This window comes from Pan troglodytes, chromosome 3, assembly GCF_028858775.2.
Source record: "Pan troglodytes isolate AG18354 chromosome 3, NHGRI_mPanTro3-v2.0_pri, whole genome shotgun sequence".
NCBI classification, from domain to species: Eukaryota; Metazoa; Chordata; class Mammalia; order Primates; family Hominidae; genus Pan; species Pan troglodytes.
In genome coordinates, this window is record NC_072401.2 from 179,942,788 (window position 1) to 179,949,767 (window position 6,980).

The 6,980-nt window shown below is 35.0% G+C and overlaps 1 pseudogene; it reads left to right on the plus strand.

Moving 5' to 3' along the window:
* Positions 1 to 5,847: 5,847 nt before the first annotated feature.
* Positions 5,848 to 6,516, plus strand: LOC742892 (large ribosomal subunit protein eL19-like; annotated as a pseudogene).
* Positions 6,517 to 6,980: the final 464 nt, after the last annotated feature.

The window sequence follows — 6,980 nt, forward strand, 5'->3', positions numbered from 1 at the left end:
CCTGAGGGGTCAATATCCTGAGGCAGGAACTAAGATAAGACAAACATAAGTTTCAAGAGTAGTAGGGTCATTTTTTGTATTTATTCAGAAAACTATAAATATCAGTTCTATGGCACAATTGGGTCATTTTCAAAAAGTAGGCTGCAAATGGAGGGGAGGTGGTTAATCTTAATTTTAGAAGCTACAAGAAACTTTTTGAAAGATTCAAAATGTACAGCAACATGATAGGAGTTTACGTATTTTAGGATACTGACTGCAGTGTAGAAAATACACTGAGATTGGAATAAGAATGGAAGAAGAGACACCAGAGAGTTGTCTATTGTACTTGCCCATGGCAGAGATTGTCATGGTTGAAAAGAAGGCGGAGTCAGAAGACAGATGTTAAAAAATGTTTAAGAGATACTGTTGACGGAACACTTTGGTCTTCTACAATTACCAATATCTTCTGTTAGATCTGAGTCTTCTAATTAGAACGACTTGGTAGTAGTTCCAGTCGTAGATTCTATCAAGTGGTTCTAATCACTTCAGATCTTAATGACTTTTTTTTATCTGCTCATATTAAAACATAGTAAAATAGAGGCTTCCTCTTTAAGAACGCACATTCCTTGGTTTAGGAATGGCCAGCATCCCTATTCCTTCCCAACACTGAGGGGCTGCTTCCAGTTCTTAGATCTGAATTCATACTTCAACTTTTGTTTTTTGCATCAATTATAAGTTTTAAACCTAGACTCAGTTGTCTAATTTGCCCCTCCTTTATGACGTGGATATCTGAACACCAAACCTTTACACTATGTTTATGTTTTCTAGCTAGCTTGTGCCAGTAATGATTATGAAGCAAAGGAAACCAAGTACTTTAATTGTTCATAAAGAAGTTCACAGCTAGAGTTATTCACTTGTGTTAAAGCAATAAATGGTAAAGAAATTGTCTTACTACTGAAGAAGAATGCTGATAAATTTATTGAGAGTCCCTAGCATTCTTCAAGTTGTAATATTAAATAATTGATGTTGCTAGACATTTTAGTTTCTCCAGAGAGGACACTTTGTTGCCAGGAGAGCTGTGCATTTTGAGAAAGATATAAGGACGCACTCCAAGGAATATGTATAAATTATAACCATAATTATGTTCTGTCTTCAGAGCAGAGATACAGAGTGGTTTTGATATATTATTCACAGTTGCAATCAGAGGAAACTGAGTCATAAGAAATTTAATTAACATTTTTGATGGCATGGAGTTAATTTGGATGGTAGATGTAGATGAACTTGTAAAAAAACTACTTTGCATAATGTACTAAAGCCATTAAATTTTCATAAAGAGATCTCTAATCCTAGTTCAAGAATCCATATCAATGCTATAGGATAATTTAAGACACACAATGTCTTTATTTAATTTATTTTTATTAAAATGACTTGCTTTTATACTTCAGACTCTGCTTTAATTATCACATTTTATGCCTCTTATTCAGACGCATAAAAATGTAGTTTTCTTTTTAAATTTATGTATGTATTTAATAAACAACTCATGTTATTTGTAGAATAATTTTTAAAAATGTGTATAGTAAGAAAAAGGCATCCAAAATGTCAGTACTTCAAAATAACCCTGTGGAGTATATTTATGCCAATGTTTTTTACACATAGATACATACATATTTAGGGTTTTTTAATTTTTGTTTTGATTTTTTGAGAAATTAGATCATGTAACACATATCAATTTGTAGCATTTTTTCTTTTAACACTATATTATGAATTTTATTAGGTAACTATATATATACACATATTTATTTATTTATATGATTATTTAATGGCTGTGTGTTTCATTCACATATTTTCTGACTATATATTAATATTTTCTTTAGACAAGTTATTTGCACATGTATATTATATTACTGCATGATATTAGTATATTATATTACCCATAGCCTTTAAAAAAGTGCCAAAATGAGGGGAAGCATGGATCAGCCTTGTTTGGGAGAATAATGCCATCAATAATGACCAGGCCCAATATTTGAATTCAGTAATGACTGTCAATCATGCTCAGTAGATTAACACTCCTAATACATTTTTTTTTCCTTTTAGATTTTACTAGCTGGGGAAGATTTTATTTTCTTCCTTTATTCAATAAACTCCTACCTATTCTTCAAGACCAATATCAAATGTCCATTTCTGTGACCCAACTTCATTTCTCCTTGGGCATTAGTTATTCCTGTTTCTATACATTTAAATTCATTAACACCCTCCATTACAGACTATCGGCCTACCTTGTTAATTTCTTTCACAAGGTTATTTGTTCCCTTAATAGGGGAAGCATGTGTTATTCATTGTTGTATTCTTAAAACCCCTACAGTGTCTGGCATAGAGCAGTAATATGTTTATGAAGGCCAAGATGCAAGATGCTCTGGCATTTAAGGGGCTGGTATTCAGTCATTAAACATCAATATAATTTTTTTTTTTTTTTTTTGAGACAGAGTCTTGCTCTGTCACCCAGGCTGGAGTGCTGGAGTGAAGTGGTGCAATCTCAGATCACAACAACCACCGCCTCCCAGGTTTAAGAGATTCTCCTGCCTCAGTCTCCCGAGGAGCTGGGATTACAAGCGCCCACCATCACAAGTGGTTAATTTTTGTATTTTTAGTTCAGACGGGGTTTCACCATGTTGTCTGGGCTAGTCTCCAACTCTTGACCTCAGGTAATTCACCCATCTCAGCCTCCCAAAGTGCACAAATATACTTTTGTGTGTGATTACAATATTAAAATACCTCCCTTTTCTGTAGTAAGCTGCAGCTGTTTGAAGCTCTCAAGTGCTCACCTTTTCTTTTCTCTCAGAACTTCCATATGATCCAGGAACTAAATGTTTAATATCTGAAATACTAAAAAGGTCTTTAGGAACTACCTGCTTCAGCATGCACAGATTACCGTAAGTAATCTGTTCTCATGGTCTGTGACTCTTCAAGGCGAAAAATTTTAATATTATTTTTCCTCATAGATACATCACATTGCATTTCCTGTTGGACCATTATTACATTGACTAACTTAGGATATTATCAATATTCAGAGCTATGAGAAGATACCTCCAGGGAGGTTTGTTGTATATGTGGTGATGGTTTGCTTTTTTTCTTTTTCTTTTTTTTTTAATTTCCTACACTTCCAGAAAACTCACAAAAGTCATTAAAAAATAAAGGCACCTTCTATTTATTTTCATGTCAATTACTTTACAGTAATTCTGTTCCTTCTATGTCTACAGAATACTGAGAAAATTTTACAAAAGTTACCTAATCTTTTGTAATCTACTTTCTATTACGAGAGCAAATGGAGTGTAAGACGAGCTGAGTTACTTGCTCCTTTTGAACTCCTGAACTGAATAGGGTAGTGCACGAGTAACTTGTGACACGAGTAACAGCAGCCTGTTTATCATTAGCTAAGAATCATTTTAGAGCACTGAACACCTTTGAGATTCTTTTCTCATTTAGACTTTCAAAATTTCTACTCTTGATTAACATAACACAACCCAAAGCCATTGCTTATTATTCCTTGACACTGAAATTAATTTTGCGAATTTGTTGTGTATACAAACAAGTTTTTCTAATCTTACAAAACATGTTTAACTACATTGCTGATCAGCTTTAGCTGAGTGGAGTTTTTATAACATGGTTGTAGCTATTCTGGTATACGATGACTTTCAAAACAGTAAAATGCAAGTATGGTGTTGGTGTAATAACATTTTTCCACTAATACATTTGAAATCTGAATCGTCTATATTTTAGACCTATATAGTGAGCTTTATTCTGCCTTAAAAATTAGAGGGAAACAAAATTAAAATTTTTTGGAATATATTTTAATCCCATTTTTTAAATTATCTGAAGATTTTCAAAATCACTTATTTATGTAAGGTTGCTAGTGAAGTTATACATGGCTACCTGTGTTTATTAATAACTTGTATTTCTACAAATCTAGTTTTGCCCCGGTTATTACTTCTAGAGGATTTAGAATGACTGCAGGGAGAAGAGAAATGGAAAATAATATGAGGTTTCAGAGTATGATAAGGGAAACAGAGTGGGGAGAATTAGAAGAAAGTCTTGTAACTGGAACCCCCATACCATCCTTCCAAATCGGTTAAATTCTTCTCCTAGGCTAGATTCCTTCACAACCCTCTCTGATTCTTTCAGAGCCAGAACTATTATCTTAGAGCTTGACTCATTTTCCTCTAAGATGATTTATCTTGACAAAAATCTCATCCTCTAGTAATCATCCCTAGAGAGACTCCAGTAGATGAAGAAACATTTGGACCACGGATCTTTCTCAGGTGGAGCTTTTGATTATGGAATGTGGTTGAAATGATACTTATACCTCACTTTTTAACAATACATTCCTGAATATTAGTGTTTCAACATTACTGGTAGAAAATCCTGGAAAACAGAGTATTGCATTTTGCTCAATGAAGGAGGTAAAAATATGCCACCTGCTATAGCAAATAACTATGTATTATAGATTTTAAGACAGCTAGAAGTTTTTGCATGTTGTCACCACAAAGAAATGACAAATGCTGAAAGTGATGAATACAATAATTACCCAAATTTGATCATTATACCATTATACATGCATTAAAACATTACATTATAACAGTGCAGCCATCAAAAAGAATGAAATAATGTCTTTTGCAGCAGCATGGATGGAATTGGTGGACATTATATTAGGTGAACTAACTCAAAAGCAGAAAATCTAATATGGCATGTTCTCACTTTACGTAGGAGCTAAACATGGGTCCATAAGGACATTAAGATGGAGATAATAGACACTAGGAACTCCAAAAATGGGGAGTATAGGAGAGAGTGAAGGCTGAAAAATTATTTATTCAGTAAAACATTCAATATTCAAGTGACGGATACACTGGTAGCCCAATCCCACCATTATACAATATACCCATGAAACAAACATGCACATTTACCCCTGAATCTAAATTAATAAATAAAATTTAATATCTCTTTGAATTATACAACATGTATTTCTGAAAAAAAGAAATACTACAGTGTACCATATAAATATGTACAATTATTATGTGTCAATTATAAACTTAAAAATTTAATTTAAAAAAATGCCACCTTGGTTATTGTTTGTTTCAATTAAAGGAACTTGAAAAACAACAGGTACAAGAGGATCACTCTGACCTTTGCTCTGTGTCTTAAAAGTTAAAGATGAAATTCTTATGTAAAATGTATCCTTCCTATACTAGAAAAAAGGCAATGGTCTTATCATCAAAGATGGAAAGGTGAGGCCGAGAGAATTCTGTACAACAGCAAACCTTGTCAAACTAACCCTTATCTGTCCAAGTAAAGACTCTCACCTAAGCCCCTTTGTCTTATCAAATTCTCAGTTTACCATTCTTTGTTTCACTCAGTATACAGGTAACTGACTCTAACTGCTTCTTTGGGGTTTTCATTTCTTTATAAGGGTGCCGATGCCACATGAAATTTACATGAAGTAAATTTCTACGCCTTCCTCCTGTGAATCTGTTTTACATCAATTTAATTATCAGACCCAGCCAAGACCCTGAGAGGATAGAGGTAGAGCCTTGCTGCCCCTACACTCATGTATTGTAATTACTGCTTTATTATTTCTAGAAAATCTTTGATTGCTGGTTATGTCTTCTTAACTCCAGCTGGCTTATTCAAACCAGTTTTCTTCATTTTGGGTGACTATGCATTTAAGATATTAGGGCATTAGAAAACAAATAAAAATTATTTTATATCCACAAATGTTAAGTATTCAGAGCTAAGAAAGAGACAGTATTTCTGGCTGCCAGAGATATTAAAATCTCTAGAAAGTGGTATGTCCCTTTCACTGCTAGAGCCACCGCCATGAGTATACTCAGGCTTCAGAAGAGGCTCCCCTCTAGCATCCTCTGCTGCGGCAAAAAGAAGGTCTGGTTGGATTCCGGTGAGACCAGTGAAATCGCCAATGTCAACTCACGTCAGCAGATCCGGAAGCTGATAAAAGATGGGCTGATCATCCTTAAGCCTGTGCCTGTCCATTCCCAGGCTCAATGCTGGAAAAATACCTTGGCCGGCCGTAAGGGAAGGCAACATGGGCATAGGTAAGCAAAAGGGTACAGCCAATGCCCGAATGCCAGAGAAGATCACGTGGATGAGGAGAATGAGGATTCTGCACCTGCTGCTCAGAAGATACTGTGAATCTAAGAAGATTGATTGCTACATGTATCACAGCCTGTACCTGAAGGTGCAGGGGAATGTGTTCAAAAACAAGTGGATTCTCAGGGAACACAGCCACAAGCTAAGATAGACAGGGCCCGCAAGAAGCTCCTGGCTGACCAGGCTGAGGCCAGCTGGTCTATGACCAAGTGAGCACGCAAGTGCTGTGAAGAGCGTCTCCAGGCCGAGAAGAAGGAGATAATCCATACTTTGTCCAAGGAGGAAGAGATCAAGAAATAAAAGCTCCCCCTTAGTCTGTACACACTGGCCTCCATCATTACACAGATCAGCCATTAAAATAAAACAAGCCTTTATCTGCTTAAGAAAAAAGTGGTACATAATAATAGTGACTATTAATTCTCTATATTCTCCTGTAGTCCACATGAAGTACCAATGCACTTTATAGAAATAGGCTCGCCGATTTTCTAAGTACAAACTTGGTTTCCCTATGAAAAGGTGTACTGCTTATCAAACACACACACATCTCTATAAATTAAAGATATTACATAATTCCACTTTGTGAGGAAGTCATTACTTGCATTTCAATTATTAAACACTATCTCCCCTCATAGGCAAGGTGCAAATTACATTAATGCTAGTGTACAGTTTATACATATAATTACCCAAAGTATTTTGAATGGATACAGATGGCTTTCAGTTTATCTTCAGATTTTCTGTGTAATCTTTCCCCAAATCGCCATTCACTGCTATGAATAAATACAATTTTGCTGTTAAATGTCTTAGTTGAGCGAGCGTTATAAGGAAATATTGACATATTTTCC